This window comes from Lissotriton helveticus, chromosome 2_1 (assembly GCF_964261635.1).
Source record: "Lissotriton helveticus chromosome 2_1, aLisHel1.1, whole genome shotgun sequence".
Lineage (NCBI taxonomy): Eukaryota > Metazoa > Chordata > Amphibia > Caudata > Salamandridae > Lissotriton > Lissotriton helveticus.
The window spans coordinates 282,530,352-282,552,394 of record NC_136059.1 but is presented as its reverse complement, the minus strand read 5'-3'; the positions used below and the strand labels follow the sequence as shown (position 1 = coordinate 282,552,394).

Genomic DNA, 22,043 nt, shown 5'->3' with positions numbered 1-22,043 from the left:
TTTGTGCTTTGTTGGAACTTTACGCAGTGATAGGACTGTAAAACATTGTGCTTCACATATTAGAGACCTTATAGTATGAAGTGCATCAGTACAATTTACTCCAAACACCCAATAGGATGAACAGGAGTTTTTTTAATGTTGATCTTTGGAATTTTAGAAGAGGAGGAAATATGTATTCATAAGTTATTTGGACTTAGTTACTCATGGAACCATACGTGTGAAGATTGCTCATTCACATTAAGTACAGAAATAGATGTGGAGCAATTTCTTTATTTAAAAGCACCAGATTGCAAAACTGTGTCTTTTGACAGATTGTACAAACAAGCTAAAGAACACAATACTTGCCCAAATTGTTGTTCAGATCTCATGTCAATTTTATGTCTGTGAAGAAGTGGGAAATATCTGATTTTAATGCTACACTGATGCACAGAAGATGAAAGTTAAATGGAAACAGAGATTGCAAATTTCAAAGCAGGACAAATATCTATTTTTGGCAGAACATATACTACCATGGCTATTATATTTCATGAAAACTAAGGGATCTATTAGGATGGCAGGCGAACTTCAGTCTGCCCGCCATCGTATTAGTGCTGGGACCGGCCGCCAGTGGTGCAGCGGTCCTACTGTGCCTATTAGGATGCCACCGCCACCATGGCGGTCGCATCCTGTATATTTAACATTGTGGCGGATAGTGCTGTATTCAGCACCTGCCACAATGTTAAAAGGGTATGTTGTGCATTTGCATGCACAACGTGACAGGCACCACGTGGTGCCTGCCACCTTGCGCATGCAAATGTCGGGGATACCATGGGTACCCCCCAAGTACATCCACCCACTCCCCAGCCCCCTGGGGGTGCCGCAACGGGACCCCAACGGATTTCTCCGCATGCCTTCCCCTGATAGAGTCTCCACCATGGAAAGCAATGAGACTGCCAACATCGTAATATGGATGGCGGTACCTGGAAGGCAAAGCCACCATATCGCAGGGGGCGGATTGCCTACAGGAGGAAAATTGGCGGATGGTCTTTAAGTCCGCCTGGGTCCCCACCGCCATCGTAATATGGCAGTGGAGAAATGTTAGACGGGTAGACAGAAATGGCCGTTGGATCGGAGGCGATCTGCCCGCCATCCTAATAGACCCCTAACTGTCACATCTGATCATTACATCGTCTAAATAAAAAGTAAAAGTGAATGGACAGAATGTAATGATAGAAACCTGAAATTCAAACAAATGCTGCCTTATAAGATACAAAATTCTCACCTTTTGTTTCTAGAACCAAAGTTCTAAGTAGGAATACCGTTCTAAAAGTGGAATATTCTAGTTGTGTTAGACAGAATATCTGAATTTATGACATAATGCGGCCTACAAGAGGTGATTTTTTATAAGGCTTTCCATACGCTACTGTGCTTTATATATCTAGAAGTACTTCTAATGCTAACGGTCTTATTTGCAGGATGTATTACTTTATATTATTGGAGGAAGTATAGGTAAAATAATTTCCTAGAAAATTGTAGTGAGTACAATGCACAGTATTGCTTTATTACAGTGATATAGTGTGTAGTTTTGGGGCCTTTTTCTGCAATATTTATGATTGTTTTTTCCCCACTGTTCAATGATGATTCAAAAATACATCATTTATGGTGTATGAGTATAGAAACTGAGAACAGCAAAAAGGGAAAATTAAATGCTTAATTTTAATGTAGCATTGCCTTACAGGATAAAAAATGAACAGTAATGTGTTTGTTATTATGAAGGTATGCATTATCAAAATTCTAACTATATTCTGCAATTTCATAAAATGTCATACTATCTCATATTTGTGTTTTTTTCTCTACGTATGCAGAATTCTGTCATCATCTATTGGAGTAATGTATTTTACTATTTTTCTTTAGCGCTGTTAACTAAGATTACATTCTCAGGGTATACACCCTACTAGACACTAATAAAGCCACTCAAATACTCATGCACACACTGACACACAAAGGTATACATCAATGTAGACACTGATACACCCAGGCATACAGCAATGCAGACACTGATTTACCTAGTCAAACATGAATGCATCCAGCGACATACCCAGGGACATACCAATGCAGGCACTGATACACCCAGGCACACATCAGTGTAGACACTGATACACCCAGGCAAAACACTAATACGTTCAATAACACACCCAGGTAAACATTGACGCATACACTGACACACCCAGACATACACCAATCCAGACACTGACACACATAGGCATACTCCAATGCATCCACTGACACACCCAGGCATACAGCAATACAGACATTGACACACCCAGCCAAACACCAATGCATCCAATAACATACCCAGGCACACACTGACACATACACTAACATACATAGAGACATACGTGTGCAGACGCTAACACAACAAAGCATACATCAATGCAGACACTGACACACCAAGTCAAACACTAATGCATTCAGTAAACACACCCAAGAACACACTGACCCAAACACTGACACACCCAGGTATACACTAATGCAGACAATGACACACCCAGGCGTACACCAGTGCAGACACTGGCATACCCAGCCAAACATTAATGCATCCAATAACACACCCAGGCACAGACTGATGCATACACTGACAAGCTCATGCATACACTGTTGCTGACACTGACACACTGAGACATACAGCACAGCAGAAACTGACGCCACCAGCTATACACTAATGAATCCAATAACACACCCAGGCACACACTGAGGCATACATTGACACAGCTAGGGACACACCAATGAAGACATCGACAGACCCAGACATAAAGCAGAGATGAGAATAATGATACGGAATGTGGGTGTGGTTTGCTTCAAATATGGGTGTGGCCAATCAGAAGTTAAGGCTTGGGTGTATGATTGCTCGGATTCGCAATTCTAGTCCACAGATTTGTGAGATCGCGAAACACGTAAATTTGAGTACGTATTGTGAAAAATAGAAATATCGTGCCAGATATATATATATCTTACCTACTGCAGTCGCCAGTAGGTAGTTATAGTTAGCACCGAGTTTCCATAGGAAAAGCATTTTTTTATAACTTTGGCGTCATTTGACGAATCTTTACGAGATTTTCCCCCAATTATTTTTTTCGGATCAGCGTCTATCTTGAAAGATTGGTGGTGATTCATCAAGGGGGGCTGAGAAAAAAGGGGGGTCCCAAAACGTGTTTTCTCAATGCAATTTCCATAGGAAACTTTAGACGAGGCTACAGGTCAAACTGCTGTATGGAATTATGCCAAATTTGGCAGGGAGAATGGTCTTGGTCCAGAAAGCATGCTTTTGTTTAAATGGTGTTGATATGTTTAGTAGTTTTTGAGAAATATAAAAATTTACAGATATCCATATTTGAGAATTCTGACTTCTGATTGGCTAAGGCGTTACTAGCATGATCTTGCGGCTCATTATCTGTGAACGGTTGAAACTAGGAAGTATTGGCAACCATTTTGTCGCTCAGTTGAAAGGAGTAGGGGGAAAAAAGAGAAAAATTATATAAGAGAGTATAGTAGGAACACTGTTAGAAACACTGTGTGTACGGTGCCGAGGCAGGGAGTTAGAATGTTGCATAGGTTGTGGAAATCACTTACGCAGAACAATGGTGTATGGTATTGTGACAAGGTTGCATAGGCTGTGGAAACCCCGTCGGGAAAACAATGTTCCGTATTGCGGCAAGGAGTGTGTAGGCAGCACACACAGGTAGTGTGGATGTTGCATAGGCTGTGGAAATCACGTCAGCAAAACAACGATACGCCGTATTGCGGCAATCTTCCATAGTCTGTGGAAATCATATCTGGAAAACAACATTGTGCCGTATTGCTGCCTTCCTTTAATATAAGTGTTTCAACAAGACAAGGGAACCCTTAAGGTATAGCATAGGGACTTTGGGCATTAACTATTATAAAGAACAGTGGTCCCTATAATGAAAATACTGTAAGTAATAATCATACACTTAATAGGTTGTATGTCTTCTGTCCGTCCGGACAGGAATTTATTTTTTGATCAGAAGAGTAATTTTTCGGTTTGTTAAAAATGTCAAGCGGGCACAGCCGTGACCTTCAACATATACAAGACAACAACAAAAAAATGGAAAAAAGCACGAAATTTGTCTGTGCACTTAGGTTTCAGTAAGACAGACGTTGAGTGTTAAACCACACCATTGCAATTATCAATGTTACATACACAGTTTGCATATGGGGTTATGTGTCGACGTTTCGATGCCTTTCTTAGAATATGGGCATCATCATCAGGACATTGGATGACATTATTGTTGTCAGAACCATTGTAAATACAATTGTCGGCCTTTCCATCACATTTATATTATTTACATATTTACATTTGGGAGGAAAAGGAGGGAAAAAACAAAGAAAGTTGACATAAATACCAGGTATATAACATGGATCCTCTATGGTTGTACTTTAAGTGAAATCAAGTGCAGTTTTTGGCGCGGTGACTTCACTGTGGAATGACATGCACAGTAGATATTTCTTAGTGAAATGCCTGTGTCTACATTGGGGGTGTGATCAGTGTTTCATTTAATGTGAAAACAAGTGAAACGGTCATAAGGGGTTTCAAAGTGAACTAGGTGCATCATAGGCGCCGATCGCGGAAATAATGACTGAGCATGTATCGTGCTAGTTGCATGCTTCAAGTGGGATTCAGTGCATCATAGGTGCCGATCGCGAAAATAATGACTGTGGCCAGGGCTGAGCATATATCGTGCAAGTTGCATGCTTCTAGTAGGATTCAATGCATTTTAACCTACATAGTTTCCACAGCGGGAAAACCTTGAGATCTTGAAAAAATAAGCGGTCGTGTTCGCAGACAATTCTGTGAATAAAACAACTGGGCATTAGGTTTGAGCATTTCACACGGCGGGTGCTCAGAGTGAACCGTGATGAAACAGTGGTTTACCTGCATCCGCGGTGTTCGGTTAGAAATCCGGCACGAGTTATTTAAAGCATTTGCGCATACATAGATACGTCGAAAAACACATTGGTTATCTAAAAGGGAAGAGGAGTGCCCAAGATATTAGAGATTGCATGACTACATGAGGCTACAGGTTCGGGTTCCATACGGACAGGTACTTACTTCGGGAGTCGAAGATACTTGCCACGAGTCTGGCGATCTGGTGCTGGGTCAGTGTGTGCTCGGGGTTGATTAATGGAGCGGAGTTTGCACGGGGATAGTGAACAGTGAGATAGGACTGACACGGGTGAGGGGAGATGGCAGTATTTACGGCAGCCATTTTGGAGTGGTGAATAGTGCTCTAGTGCCATGCATTTAAGCACATTTAAGCAATACATTAACAAAATTGTTTAACAGGAGCTATCAAATCAGATGGCATGTTTGAAAGGTTACAATAAGGACGTCCAATCTTCTAGTCGGTTTAGCCCATTTCGAATGCTGTTAGTGCGCAAAATCCAACGTAACTCTTCCTTGTTCAGCAACTGGGACATATCTGCTCCTCTTGGGGGTGGCTTGATAGTTGTGATCACTGTCCAAAGAAAGTCTTTTTCCGTATGTCCTTTTGCAGAAAAATGTTCCACCAATGGGGCATTTGCTGTTTTACATTTTATCCTGCTCTTATGTTGTCCAATCCGTAGCTTTATTTTCTGACTTGTTTGCCCTATGTAGATAAGTTTACAGGGACACAGGATAGCATACACCAAGTTCGTAGAGTTACAATTAGAGAAATATCTCCTGTCAAATTTTATATTGCCAAATCGAACGTTTTACCCTCTATGGTCGTGTCGCAGCAGATACAGCCTCCACATTTAGCATGACCTATAAGTGGTGGTAGGTCCCAGGCATCATTTATGGTGGTTTTTTGTGCTTGTGAGGGGAGAGCTGCTCTGACAAGGTGATCTTTAACATTCTTAGATCGTTTGAATGCGAACATGGGTTTCTCTAGTGTCAGAAGACCTGTGTTGAGGACTGGCCAGTGTTTGAGTACACTTTTTCTGATGGCGTTGGATGCCGGTGAAAATGTGGTGACACAAATAAGTTTGTCTTGTAAATTTTTTTCTTTGGGTTCTAAAAGGTTCTCTCTTGGGCAGTACCAAGCTCTTTTTAAGGAGTTCCGCACCAGTTTTCGTGGGTAACCTCTGTTTCTCAGTTTTTTGCTAAGTATTTTTGCCTCAGCAAAATAATCATCCTTAAAGTAGCAATTGCGTCTAATGCGGAGGAATTGAGAGAAAGGTAAAGAGTCACGTAAGGCCCTAGGATGGTGGCTAGTATATTCGAGCAAAGTGTTACGCTCAGTGGGCTTGCGATGTAGTGTGGTGGTAAGCCGGCCTTCTGTGTGTCTTATCTGTAGGTCGAGGAAGGGAATTGAGTCCTTACTAGTGGACAGGGTATAACAGAGTCCGCCACTGTTGTTATTCAACCAATGCTGGAAGGCTGTAAGGTTTTCAGGGGAGTCATTCCATACCAAAAAAATATCATCGATATATCTTTTCCACAAGGCAATGCCATTGTGGAAAGGATTCGATGTGTGGAGGATGTTGTTGGTCTCCAAGTTGTCCATATACAGAATGGCTAGGTTGGGAGCAAAAATTGCTCCCATGGATGTCCCTTTTACTTGGCCGTAGAATTGTCCCTCAAAAAGAAAGACATTTTTTGTCAAGCAGATTTCTAGTAATTCTAGAATGAATAAAGAGGGCACATTATGGGGGCGTTCTCTTGATTCAAGGACCTTCTCTATTACACGCAGAGACTCAAATTGTGGGATATTTGTGTACAAAGATTCCACATCCAGTGTACACATGGTACTGGATGTGGGATCAAAGGGATAGTCTTCTATGAAATTTATCATAGCCATACTGTCCCTAATGTAACAAATAGTTTCTGGGACAAAGGGCTTGATGAAAAAATCTATGTAGTGCCCTAATGGTTCGAGAATCGAACCCCAGCCCGAGACTATGGGGCGACCTGGGGGGGATTGGGGATTTTTGTGAATCTTTGGTAAGCAATAAATCACAGGAGTCCGCGGTGATTTGGTGTTGAGAAAATCGTACTCTTTTTTAGATAGGAAGCCTAAATCAAGTGCCCTGTTGGTAACTGTGGTGATCATTTCTTGGATTTCATTAGTGGGGTTCCGTGGGAGTTTGCAGTAGTGCTCGTGATTATTAAGTTGGCGTAGCACTTCGTTTTTATAGGATTCAATGTCCTGAATCACTATTCCTCCCCCTTTATCTGCTGGTTTAATTACAAGGGATTGATTGTTTTTAAGGGAGGAAATAGCATTTTTCTCTTCCATAGTGATATTATATGGAATAAAGGCCCTTTTCTTTTCAAGGTCTGACAAATCCTTTAAGACCAGTTTCTCAAATGTAGGGATCTCAGGTGGAATCATACCTGCTGTGGGGGAAAATTTAGAGGGTGGTTTGAAGGGGGTATTGAAGTGTTTGGGAATAGAGGGATTGAGAGTAAAGAAGCTATGGAGACGAACTTTCCTGAAGAATCTTAGGAGTTCTGTTTGAGCTTCCTGGTAGTTGGGCCGTGCTGTCGGGACAAAAGATAACCCTCTACTAAGGAGTGATACCTCATTGCTAGACAGAATGTGATCTGTGAGGTTAAAGATTGGAAGGAGACCTGTTTCTAAAATATTCACAGGCAAATTATTGGGGTTGCCATCTGGTACAACTACCACCGGTAGTGCTGGCGGCGTGTGAATCGTTCCCCGGGGGGGTTGGAAGGTTTGGACCATGTTTTTCCTCTTCCCCTGGGTTGACCCCGACCTCCCTCTAAAAAATCCATATTGGAGGGGCCTGGGCTATCGCTTTGGTCTGAAGTGCCGGATGAGTCGGCAGAGCTGTCAGTAAAGCCTACGTATTGCTGACGCCTGTTAAACCTGCCCCAAGGTCTCTGTTGTTGTGGACCGTTGTAAGGGCGATTGGTATAGTAGTCCTTGTTGAGGTAGGGGTATGTACGTTCTTGGTTATAGTTCTTAATGTCCTTTTTTACCTTAACTTGTTTTTTGTTTAATTCAAACTTATGAAACTCCTCTACTGTTTTATTTATTTTTTCAAGGAGTTTACTAGTTTCTGCACTAGTATTGTTTTCTGAAATCTGTTTTTCTAGTTCGGTTATTTCAGTGCTTAGTTTTTGCAACTCTTCTGTTGCAATTTCAATCCCGAGCACCATCCAGTGCCGGGAACACGTTGTACTAATGTAACTGAACCCTTTGAGGTATTTTGGGTTAGTGGTGAATACCCCCGGTATATTACGTACTTGCAGGCCTAGTGGAATGGTGTTAGATTTTAAATAGTCAGTCAGCAGTCTAATCATTAAAAGTAAGCAAACTTCTTTTTTCTTTAATTTTTCTAGATCATCTGTTAGTGAAGTACTGGAAACAGAAGGGGTTTCAGTTGGATCTGAGAGAAGAGAGGGACCTCCTAGTATTTTGTTAATGTACTCCAAACTGTACATAGGAGGATGAGGATCAGACATCCCTGGTAAAGAACAAAACAAAAAATGAGAAGGGGGGATTTGGGGAAAAAATATTACAGGACAAGGTGAGCCCACTTGAAAAAAGGGGCCTGGGATTAGCTGGATTGCAAGGGATTTTGCTAATCCCAGGCCCCTTTTTTCAAGTGGGCTCACCTTGTCCTGTATTATTTTTTCCCCAAATCCCCCCTTCTCATTTTTTGTTTTGTTCTTTACCAGGGATGTCTGATCCTCATCCTCCTATGTACAGTTTGGAGTACATTAACAAAATACTAGGAGGTCCCCCTCTTCTCTCAGATCCAACTGAAACCCCTTCTGTTTCCAGTACTTCACTAACAGATGATCTAGAAAAATTAAAGAAAAAAGAAGTTCGCTTACTTTTAATGATTAGACTGCTGACTGACTATTTAAAATCTAACACCATTCCACTAGGCCTGCAAGTACGTAATATACCGGGGGTATTCACCACTAACCCAAAATACCTCAAAGGGTTCAGTTACATTAGTACAACGTGTTCCCGGCACTGGATGGTGCTCGGGATTGAAATTGCAACAGAAGAGTTGCAAAAACTAAGCACTGAAATAACCGAACTAGAAAAACAGATTTCAGAAAACAATACTAGTGCAGAAACTAGTAAACTCCTTGAAAAAATAAATAAAACAGTAGAGGAGTTTCATAAGTTTGAATTAAACAAAAAACAAGTTAAGGTAAAAAAGGACATTAAGAACTATAACCAAGAACGTACATACCCCTACCTCAACAAGGACTACTATACCAATCGGTCCACAACAACAGAGACCTTGGGGCAGGTTTAACAGGCGTCAGCAATACGTAGGCTTTACTGACAGCTCTGCCGACTCATCCGGCACTTCAGACCAAAGCGATAGCCCAGGCCCCTCCAATAGGGATTTTTTAGAGGGAGGTCGGGGTCAACCCAGGGGAAGAGGAAAAACATGGTCCAAACCTTCCAACCCCCCCGGGGAACGATTCACACGCCGCCAGCACTACCGGTGGTAGTTGTACCAGATGGCAACCCCAATAATTTGCCTGTGAATATTTTAGAAACAGGTCTCCTTCCAATCTTTAACCTCACAGATCACATTCTGTCTAGCAATGAGGTATCACTCCTTAGTAGAGGGTTATCTTTTGTCCCGACAGCACGGCCCAACTACCAGGAAGCTCAAACAGAACTCCTAAGATTCTTCAGGAAAGTTCGTCTCCATAGCTTCTTTACTCTCAATCCCTCTATTCCCAAACACTTCAATACCCCCTTCAAACCACCCTCTAAATTTTCCCCCACAGCAGGTATGATTCCACCTGAGATCCCTACATTTGAGAAACTGGTCTTAAAAGATTTGTCAGACCTTGAAAAGAAAAGGGCCTTTATTCCATATAATATCACTATGGAAGAGAAAAATGCTATTTCCTCCCTTAAAAACAATCAATCCCTTGTAATTAAACCAGCAGATAAAGGGGGAGGAATAGTGATTCAGGACATTGAATCCTATAAAAACGAAGTGCTACGCCAACTTAATAATCACGAGCACTACTGCAAACTCCCACGGAACCCCACTAATGAAATCCAAGAAATGATCACCACAGTTACCAACAGGGCACTTGATTTAGGCTTCCTATCTAAAAAAGAGTACGATTTTCTCAACACCAAATCACCGCCGACTCCTGTGATTTATTGCTTACCAAAGATTCACAAAAATCCCCAATCCCCCCCAGGTCGCCCCATAGTCTCGGGCTGTGGTTCGATTCTCGAACCATTAGGGCACTACATAGATTTTTTCATCAAGCCCTTTGTCCCAGAAACTATTTGTTACATTAGGGACAGTATGGCTATGATAAATTTCATAGAAGACTATCCCTTTGATCCCACATCCAGTACCATGTGTACACTGGATGTGGAATCTTTGTACACAAATATCCCACAATTTGAGTCTCTGCGTGTAATAGAGAAGGTCCTTGAATCAAGAGAACGCCCCCATAATGTGCTCTCTTTATTCATTCTGGAATTACTAGAAATCTGCTTGACAAAAAATGTCTTTCTTTTTGAGGGACAATTCTACGGCCAAGTAAAAGGGACATCCATGGGAGCAATTTTTGCTCCCAACCTAGCCATTCTGTATATGGACAACTTGGAGACCAACAACATCCTCCACACATCGAATCCTTTCCACAATGGCATTGCCTTGTGGAAAAGATATATCGATGATATTTTTTTGGTATGGAATGACTCCCCTGAAAACCTTACAGCCTTCCAGCATTGGTTGAATAACAACAGTGGCGGACTCTGTTATACCCTGTCCACTAGTAAGGACTCAATTCCCTTCCTCGACCTACAGATAAGACACACAGAAGGCCGGCTTACCACCACACTACATCGCAAGCCCACTGAGTGTAACACTTTGCTCGAATATACTAGCCACCATCCTAGGGCCTTACGTGACTCTTTACCTTTCTCTCAATTCCTCCGCATTAGACGCAATTGCTACTTTAAGGATGATTATTTTGCTGAGGCAAAAATACTTAGCAAAAAACTGAGAAACAGAGGTTACCCACGAAAACTGGTGTGGAACTCCTTAAAAAGAGCTTGGTACTGCCCAAGAGAGAACCTTTTAGAACCCAAAGAAAAAAATGTACAAGACAAACTTATTTGTGTCACCACATTTTCACCGGCATCCAACGCCATCAGAAAAAGTGTACTCAAACACTGGCCAGTCCTCAACACAGGTCTTCTGACACTAGAGAAACCCATGTTCGCATTCAAACGATCTAAGAATGTTAAAGATCACCTTGTCAGAGCAGCTCTCCCCTCACAAGCACAAAACCACCATAAATGATGCCTGGGACCTACCACCACTTATAGGTCATGTTAAATGTGGATTCTGTATCTGCTGCGACACGACCATAGAGGGTAAAACGTTCGAATTTGGCAATATAAAATTTGACAGGAGATATTTCTCTAATTGTAACTCTACGAACTTGGTGTATGCTATCCTGTGTCCCTGTAAACTTATCTACATAGGGCAAACAAGTCAGAAAATAAAGCTACGGATTGGACAACATAAGAGCAGGATAAAATGTAAAACAGCAAATGCCCCATTGGTGGAACATTTTTCTGCAAAAGGACATACGGAAAAAGACTTTCTTTGGACAGTGATCACAACTATCAAGCCACCCCCAAGAGGAGCAGATATGTCCCAGTTGCTGAACAAGGAAGAGTTACGTTGGATTTTGCGCACTAACAGCATTCGAAATGGGCTAAACCGACTAGAAGATTGGACGTCCTTATTGTAACCTTTCAAACATGCCATCTGATTTGATAGCTCCTGTTAAACAATTTTGTTGATGTATTGCTTAAATGTGCTTAAATGCATGGCACTAGAGCACTATTCACCACTCCAAAATGGCTGCCGTAAATACTGCCATCTCCCCTCACCCGTGTCAGTCCTATCTCACTGTTCACTATCCCCGTGCACACTCCGCTCCATTAATCAACCCCGAGCACACACTGACCCAGCACCAGATCGCCAGACTCGTGGCAAGTATCTTCGACTCCCGAAGTAAGTACCTGTCCGTATGGAACCCGAACCTGTAGCCTCATGTAGTCATGCAATCTCTAATATCTTGGGCACTCCTCTTCCCTTTTAGATAACCAATGTGTTTTTCGACGTATCTATGTATGCGCAAATGCTTTAAATAACTCGTGCCGGATTTCTAACCGAACACCGCGGATGCAGGTAAACCACTGTTTCATCACGGTTCACTCTGAGCACCCGCCGTGTGAAATGCTCAAACCTAATGCCCAGTTGTTTTATTCACAGAATTGTCTGCGAACACGACCGCTTATTTTTTCAAGATCTCAAGGTTTTCCCGCTGTGGAAACTATGTAGGTTAAAATGCATTGAATCCTACTAGAAGCATGCAACTTGCACGATATATGCTCAGCCCTGGCCACAGTCATTATTTTCGCGATCGGCACCTATGATGCACTGAATCCCACTTGAAGCATGCAACTAGCACGATACATGCTCAGTCATTATTTCCGCGATCGGCGCCTATGATGCACCTAGTTCACTTTGAAACCCCTTATGACCGTTTCACTTGTTTTCACATTAAATGAAACACTGATCACACCCCCAATGTAGACACAGGCATTTCACTAAGAAATATCTACTGTGCATGTCATTCCACAGTGAAGTCACCGCGCCAAAAACTGCACTTGATTTCACTTAAAGTACAAGCATAGAGGATCCATGTTATATACCTGGTATTTATGTCAACTTTCTTTGTTTTTTCCCTCCTTTTCCTCCCAAATGTAAATATGTAAATAATATAAATGTGATGGAAAGGCCGACAATTGTATTTACAATGGTTCTGACAACAATAATGTCATCCAATGTCCTGATGATGATGCCCATATTCTAAGAAAGGCATCGAAACGTCGACACATAACCCCATATGCAAACTGTGTATGTAACATTGATAATTGCAATGGTGTGGTTTAACACTCAACGTCTGTCTTACTGAAACCTAAGTGCACAGACAAATTTCGTGCTTTTTTCCATTTTTTTGTTGTTGTCTTGTATATGTTGAAGGTCACGGCTGTGCCCGCTTGACATTTTTAACAAACCGAAAAATTACTCTTCTGATCAAAAAATAAATTCCTGTCCGGACGGACAGAAGACATACAACCTATTAAGTGTATGATTATTACTTACAGTATTTTCATTATAGGGACCACTGTTCTTTATAATATTCCTTTAATATAATGCGCAGTAATGTTTACTTATAATGCGGTGTTGACTTTTATCACAGATAGTTCTGTCCCCGTGCGCGGAACTAATTTAACGTTTAATTGGCTGAGGTGTTCCAACAACGAGCTTAATGTTGATAGCGAACCATTGAAAGTAGAAGTGCTGTCAGCGGTTCCCTCCCCCTCCGCGGAGTATCAGGGACATCTGATTGGCTAACGTGTTCCAAGCAGGACCTTCCCAAGCTCAATGTTCATTGGCTGTGAAGCATTAAAAGTAGAAGTGTTGGACGCCATTCCCTTCCCCTCTGCGGAACACCATGGACATTTTATGGGCTAAGGAGTTTCCACTACAAGTTTGCTCCTTATTGGCTGGGAATGGTTCACTGTTGTCAGCCATTTTGTGATGCACTTCAAAGGAGTACAGGAAAAAAGTAGTAGAGGGGATGGTAAGAACACTATTAAGTCTGTACAGTGGTCACATGGTGGTGGACAGGGACAGTGAATTTACACATTTTTTTTATATATTTTAATGGCCAATTATATAATTTGCATGGGGCCTACAAATCACGGCTGGAAAATAACAGCATGTGTTGTGGTTTTTCTTTTATTAAGCTCGTAGGTGGGATACTTCCCAGAACCACTATTTACTTATAATGTGGTGTTTACTTTTCTGACGGGGAGCGCTACATCTTTGAAGCAAATATTATAATATGGAAGAGGGGGTTGCAAAAACAAAGCACCCTGTTGCGGTCTTTAGTTAAATAAGGTTTCTAAGTAGGCTACTTCTCGGGAGCAATGTTTATTTATAAAGTATACTCATAGCAGAGTTCTTCGGGGTGCGACACCATCCCAGGTGAGGCGCGCTCTGCACTGTAAAATCCTACCTTTGTTTATCTTGTACTGTGCTACGATCGAAAGTCATGCCCATTTCAAATGGGGATTTTTGATAGCAGAACTCTGGAGCAGCAGCAGCAAATCAGCAGGTAGGAACGTCACCACTGACGTTCCACCAATGATGGGACAGCAGCGGAGATTGCAGGAAGTGCAGCGAAATTTGCGTGCATAAAGTTCCTGCATTCCACTGCTTGTTGCCTTTTCTCCTTTCTTTCCTGGGTTTTACCGTCGCCTGGCTATGAAGGACTTAGCTGAAATTAAATCTATATCAGATAAGAGGGCTTTTTGGAAGGGAGGAGGGGGGCGGGTTGGAGAGGAATTGTCCGGGGCTTTGGCAGTAACGGAGGGTTGGAGGGAGGGGCAGGCAGGGAGGGGAAATCGATGGGGCACGACTTGCTCATTCTTTTTTTAATTCCACAAGCTAACCGTCCTAGAGCAGTCTAATCATCTTCCAGATCGTATTATTTAGACTAACAAAGCTTGATTCCGATAAAACTACCAAAGTCACAGAAGGAGAAATAACCTTTCAGAACTAGAACAGAGCCCTTGCTCAAACTGCCCCAACAATCTCTTTTCCAATGAACTTGTTAATTCCTAATGCTTTAGCTGCAGTGGGAGGCAAGGAGTCTCCTTTGCTAAAACCGAAAGTGAACGAAAAGGCAGGCGCACAACATCCACAGCTGGCTAAAATGGCTTCAAGTTGCCAAAAGAAAATGCCATGTATGGTTTAAAGAGCCTGCAAATAGCTTGTGCTTGTCTTGACACTAAATACAGGTTATAAATAAAGAAGTTTGTAATATGACTTTTCTGTCTTTGTTCCCTTTAATTATCAGTCAAGGATCCTTCAGGCAGCCCTAGAACAAAATGAAAAGTGATTTCTATTTATATTTGCTGGTCAAAGTACGCAAAGATAAGTACTGAAAATTCAGCTTTAGGTGACTGCTTATTTGTGCACAGCCTGGGACATCAAAATATTGAGCTGGCAACCCTAATCATAAAACTGAAAGTTTGTTGCAAGATCAGCACATTATTTATTTCCTTCCCCCTCAATCCCTGGTTAATGCCATAATAGCAATAGTTTAACTTGTATCTGAAACCCTACGCCGTTATCAATAACATGCTGAGTTACCTCAAGTGTCTGGGAATGCAGGCTGCGTTCAGACAACTCTCTCCTCATTCTCACCCTTCACTTTCAAGCTCACCCTGCACTGACAGCGATCACAATGCCCTAACTTTTATCCCCATGCACTCACAGCATTCACCAGCTCAACCTGCACTCACAGTGATCACTCTGCACTCACAATGCACTTGCGCTGTTCGCCCTGTACCTCACCCTGCAGTCACACGAACACACAACTCAACCTGCACTCATGTGACACTTCACTCACCTGTCCCCCTCATTGCTCAATCTACAATATCACTCAAGCAAGCCAATCACTAACCATGCATTAATTCGTCCCACTCTGCACTTACATCCGCAGCTAAATTCACATGGTCACCTCACTCACCCTGGAGTCTCACCTCACTCTCACACTGATGCATCGCTCACTGTGCACTCATATGCGCACTCCTGCCACTTACAGATGGCAGAGGGATAATGTGCCTGCTACAAAGAACATGTACCATGCAGATCAAAGAACTGAGTCTGAGTAAACTATTATTAGGGCTATAAAAAAAATGAAATGTTTGTCAAAAAGGTGCTATAGAGAATGAGGTGCACTGTTGGTGAGTGGTAGTGAGGGAATTCATGGAGAAGGATGAAATAGGGGAGGAGGTGCCAAAAATACTATTGCACTGTGTGTGACCAGTGCTATGGCCATACCTGGCTGAGAGTGTTAGCCCCCCGCATATTTCAGGGGGCACCTTGATAGAGACAGCTCTGTTGTTTTTGCCCTGATGGCCTGGAATAATTCCCAAACAGATTCTTGTGAATACCATTTTTTTCCATTTCTTTTGAATGTGATTGATGTTACAGAGAAATGTGTTTGTTTCATGCAACAACGATAAAAAAGTATTTTACATCAAAACGAGCCCTCAAAAATGAGAAATTGGTGGATTTCACCGATATTATTCACTGTAAGATTAGTGGATGTGGAGCACAGCCTGAGAATGGCAATAGGAAAAATCTATAAACAAATTGACCGTCTCTATGGTGAAAAATAGACACACATGTCACATTAATGTTGGTGGTGTTATTATCAATCTTGGTCTTGTGTAAAATAAAGCATCCTAATAAAAACAATTTGCGCACATTTTATCTTGGAAAATTGTTTTTGAGCTTTGTAAAAAGCCTCTGTCATTTAACCACACCCACTCAAAAACCTGCAGTTTACTAGGCACTCTTATTGTGTTGAACATTGTCAGATATGGCCCGTGATATGTGGGTGGCGGTCGAATATGTAGTGTGCCAGATTCCAGAAATTTCTGTCAGGTGGTAGGGGGGCCCGACATCTAAAAAAGTTCAGATGGGGGGCTCAACCTACTAAAGTTTGAAGACCTCTGACTTATAGTGTGGTGCTTACTTCTGTCGCGGGGAGTACTACTTCCTTACAGCAAAATAGTAGGTGTGGTTGTGCTGCAGAAATTCCAGTCCAGGTTTGAAACAGTTTTTTTTTAACCGCTTCAGCGCGGCGCAAATTCCTGCGCTGTGCTGAACGTTCCATTGGGCTTATGGAACCATGACGGAACGGTTCCGTCATGAGCACAGGCCAACCGACGCTCATGGCGGAACCGTTACGTCATGAGCATGGAAGGGGTTAAGCAATCACAAATATACTTTCTTAGGAAAGTGTAGCTGTATATATCAAAGGGGTAATAAATAAAAATGCAATTTATAAGATATCCCTTAGGTGTGGCCACACCCTAACTTTTTTCCCCGCAGGCTATATTTTCTAGCCTATAGTTTGTAAAAGTATTGCCCCATATTCTTGTTAATATAAGAGAGCATCAGTTACTTTTAGAAAAAGTAGAAAAGAAGTGCTACAACAAACACTCCCTCACTACATCATCTCAAGTCACAACAACAATAACAAGTAAAAAATAGTTAAACACAAATATGGTCATATTACATATAAATGTACGCTTCATCAAAACATTAAATGAAGCACTATGTATACAATTTTCCTTTAGCAACTAATATTTCATAAAGCATGAGCAGTGTTACAAACTGTGAGGTAGTAAGTTATTAATGGAAATAGCTATAGTATATATTGTTAATTTCTTGCACAGATAGATGTCCAACCCCTTTAAACTACTATAAAGTCACAGTATTAAAAAATACATGGTGACTTTATAGTATTCCACAGGAGAACAAGAATAAGGACCACAACAAAAAAATCTACAATTTTACAATTTCTATTCTGTAGAACTCGGGAAAGTTCTGTCATAGTGCTTAGAGGTCGCTTACTGCTCCGCTGAAAGATCACGTACTCCTTTAAGAACATATAGGATAGTAGTATAATATACACTACTATTCCTATATGTTCCATAGGGAGAAGGAGAATAGGAACCATAACAAAGGAAAAGAGAAATACAAAAATATCATTCAGAGATGCGGGGTTTATCAAAGGCATTCAGTAAGAAAGTATCTATGCATACAATCTTTTTTCATACTGCTATTTCGAAAAATATTCTCACTGTAAAAATATCTGATGAAGTAAGTTACAAAGGTCAGAAACCTGTATTTCAGATTAGTCTGGGAGCTGACAGATCTCCAACTCCTCATCTCTGAAAATATGACACTGCAGTACAATATACACAGTGTCACAGATGCCAGACAAAAGGAAAAGGAAAATAAAGTCAAGAACAGAAAACAAGATGAATGACGCAATGTTTTCCAGCTGTGAATATGTTCAAAGCTTCTTTTCTCCGGGATTTCGGAATCTTTCGTCTTCGCGCCGACGGGTCAATAACGCCTCTGAGAGGATATATAGTGCAAATATTATAATATACATACTCACACTATATGATACCAGGGGGGGAAACAGAATAAGAACCAGAAGCTGCTCACGTTACATATAAATCGTTAGTCTTCACGTCAACGGGTCACCAACACCTCTGAGATCTGCTATACTTTGATTATTACAATGTACATAGTCACAGTATATGATCTTAAAGGAGCCAGAAAATGAACATTGTTTCCTCTATTCTGGGTGTTTCTGAATACAAGCTGATAACGTTACATATAAATGGCAAAAACAACCAATAACACTTTTTTCTAAATACAAATCTTTAAATATTCATAAATAGCAGCGTATTATAAATATCTACTATGCAATAATCAAACAACTTACAACTTCGTAATACGTTTTGTTGTCCACAAAAGAAGAATCAGACGCTAGAAAACGGAACCTCGATGACAGAATGGACAGGCCTCTGATAGCATATATAGCGTGAATATTACAATATAAATACTTACACTATATGATCCCAGGGGGATACAGAATAAGAACCAGAAGCTGCTCACGTTACTTTTCAATCTTTAGTCTTCGCGTCGACGGGTCACCAACACCTCTGACATTTGCTATACTCTGATTATTACAATGTACATAGTCACAGTATATGACCTCAAAGGAGCCAGAAAAAGAACAGTGTTTCTTCTATTCTGGGTGTTTCTGAATACAAGCTGCTGACGTTACATATAAATGGAAAAAAACAACTAATAACACTTTTTTCTAAATACAAATCTTTAAATATTCATTAATAGCTACGTATTATAAATATCTACTATGCTATAATCAAACAACTTACAACTCGTGATATGTTTTGTTGTCACAAAAGAAGAATCCAACGCTACAAAAACAGAACCCTGATCACAGAATAGACATGCGTAAATAACTCGCTAAAACAAAACTAATCGATCAACGGGTGTAGTTTATATACTTTTAGGTTATTGAGTAGTCTACGGAAGGAACATGCGGCTCTGCCTATTTAGATGTCACGTTTTACAGTTGACACGTGCTCACGTTTTAACTGTTTAACTTGTGCACGTGTTGGGAAAAGTTGCAAAATGTGAAGCGGTAAAGGTTTAATTTTCGATCCTCACGTGTATAAACAAAATAATATATACATACGTTGAAGAGCTTCAAAATTGTTACCCGGCAAACCGTGTTATTTCCTTTCTCGTGACTAAAAACATCTATTAATTGCTGTAATTCTAAATAGAAGACATATAAAACATCTCGTTCAGAATAGAAGAAAAAAAATATGTGCTAATATTTCTTATCACTATGGTTTTAAATTTAAAAAATGCTAGCATTTGTAAAGCGTACATCTACGCCCAGAGAGGTATCCCGGTGCTCGGGTGTGTTGAGAAGATTAAGTATTAGGTATTGCCCACAGTGAGATAGAGCCGGGAATCAAACTGTGAACGCTGTTGTTCGAAGTCAGGTATCACAGCTGCTGCATCACACTTTTTCCACACTTACATATTAATTAGTGATAATTAAGTTTTAATCATTGTTAAATTATAACTTATAACAGACTACTGTTACAGTTATTTTTTCACTACAAAAAGTGTGCACGTCTTTTTAAAATTTACTTAACAACAATATAGGTTTCAGGGACATTGTAATTAGAAATTAGCATTTATAAAACATTTGAAATTCATTGAAAAAACCATAGGTATTAAGAACGTTAGATTTAGAAATTACCATTTAAAAAACCTTTGAAATTCACTAAAATACAATAGGTTTCAGAGACATTATAGTTAATTGGACATTTCACTGATATAAAACCAGAGACATTCGCCCGTTATAGTTAGTGGAGCTAAATATAACTTGCCCTCCCACAATGCACTACTGATTACATCACATATTACATCACTCATGACATGCTCAGTGACATCACTCATGACATCACTGATAACATCTCAAATGACATCACTGATTACATCACTTATGACATCATTCACGTGATCATCTGATGCATTTCTTCAAAACCAAATAACACCTTCACAAGTACAACCACCTATATAGAAACTATGCTCATACCAATAGCAGTTACTACATAGATGTTTACTGATCATCTGATGCCGCTCTTCACAACCAAAAAATACCTTTCATACACTCACTCAAAAGTTCAAACCACTAATATGGAAACCATGGTCATTCCAATAGCAGTTACTACATAGTTGCTTACTGGTTTATAGGTCTACATACACATACACCCACAAATTCATAGTGTTTTATACACAAAGTCATTTATCAATACAGCTACTAATATATCCACTCATACACCTATATAAATACTTACACGGTACTACTTACCCAACAGTTAATCTGAAACATAGTGAGTAACCAAAATAATTGTTTCCATTGCCATTCACTTTTTTTACACAGTTATACATACGGCACAACACTTATTCATACACAAATGTACTTTATTTAACAATTAGTGACATAACCACATGCTTATCCATGGACCCACTGTCACACTCACTTGCTGTCACATATACTCATTAATATACTCTAATTCTATAAAATACAGTCTTTTACATTTGTTAATACTTACACATATATCAGTAACACATCGTTGCATTTAGCAACAAAGCTATACATGCGTTCAGTCACCAATGTAGTTCTTAGTTCATACACTCATAAATGTGTACATGCACAGATTTATTCAATCACACATCCATGCGAACAGTGTGACACCCACCCACGCATACAGACACTTTAGCACATAAACAGGTTCTAACTCAACAAATTACTTATGAATATGCATTAGCATATACACATAAAACATTCTTTAACTTTTTAGAAACGCAAAGTCTGTGGATGATGTCATCAGTGATGTCATCAGTGATGTCACTGAGCATGTCATCAGTGATGTAATATGTGACGTCAACAGCAGTGCAAAAAACAATACTAATTACAAATAGCAAAAGAGTAGTTCCATATTTAAAAAACCTATGAAATTCACTGAAAAAAACATAGGTTTCAAGCACGTTATAGTTAGAAATAAGAATTTTAAAAACCTTAGAAATTCACTAAGAAAACCATAGGTTTCAGCCACCTTATAGTTAGAAATAAGCATTTAAAAAACCTTAGAAATTCACTGAAAAAGCAGTAGGTTTCAGGGACGTTATAGTTAGTTGGACATTTCTCTCGTCCAAAACCATAGAAACTCCCCCGTTATAGTTAGTTCCGCTAACTATAACTTGCGCACCCGCAATGCACTGCTGATGACGTCACATATTACATCAATCATGACATGGTTAGTGACATCACTGATGATATCTCAAATAACATCACTGATGACATATCTATGTGAAAATCTGATGCACCTCCTCATACTCTAATATAACCTTTAATACACCCACTGTAAAAAACAGACGACCATTTTCAAAACCATAGACACACCAATACCAGTTACTACATACGCACTCACTCATTCCTAGGTCTGCACACACATCCACTCATTCACCTATACAGTCACTCATACATGCAGTCACTCATAAATATAACACTGTCATATGGACTCATACACCTAAACAGACACTCACACACCACCATTCATCCAGAGTTACTCACACACATAGTCAGTCATGCAAATAATCAATCACACTCCTATTTACGCACCTATTCAGTTATACACACACAACATCACCTATTCAACCAGAAACAAACGCATACTTACTCTCTCATACAATCACTGACAAAAGTACACACTCATCCATACAGCCACTCTCACAATATTTGACTCTCACATATAGTCATTTAAATACTTCAACTCTCACATGCACTGCCTTTTACATATGTAGTTATTTAGACATGTACCATTGAGCCATCCATTCACTCACCAACACACCCATATACACACTCACCCACCCATTCAGCAGTTTCCACATGCACTCTTGAACCCATACACACTGTAAATCAACCACTCAAAGATCTATGCACAGAGTTACACACC

General features: G+C 40.4%; 2 long non-coding RNA genes across 2 annotated transcripts; one reads left to right on the top strand and one right to left on the bottom strand.

Moving 5' to 3' along the window:
- Nucleotides 1-3,887: 3,887 nt before the first annotated feature.
- On the bottom strand, nt 3,888-5,150 carry LOC144819317 (uncharacterized). The gene is made up of 4 exons (XR_013607288.1): nt 5,111-5,150; nt 4,934-5,022; nt 4,785-4,849; nt 3,888-4,321 (listed from the first exon to the last, which is right to left on the bottom strand). It is a non-coding gene; the product is annotated as an uncharacterized LOC144819317 (long non-coding RNA).
- A 6,852-nt stretch (nt 5,151-12,002) lies between these two features.
- Nucleotides 12,003-13,210, top strand: LOC144819316 (uncharacterized). Its single transcript, XR_013607287.1, has 4 exons — nt 12,003-12,042; nt 12,131-12,219; nt 12,304-12,368; nt 12,832-13,210. It is a non-coding gene; the product is annotated as an uncharacterized LOC144819316 (long non-coding RNA).
- The last annotated feature ends 8,833 nt before the right edge of the window (nt 13,211-22,043 follow it).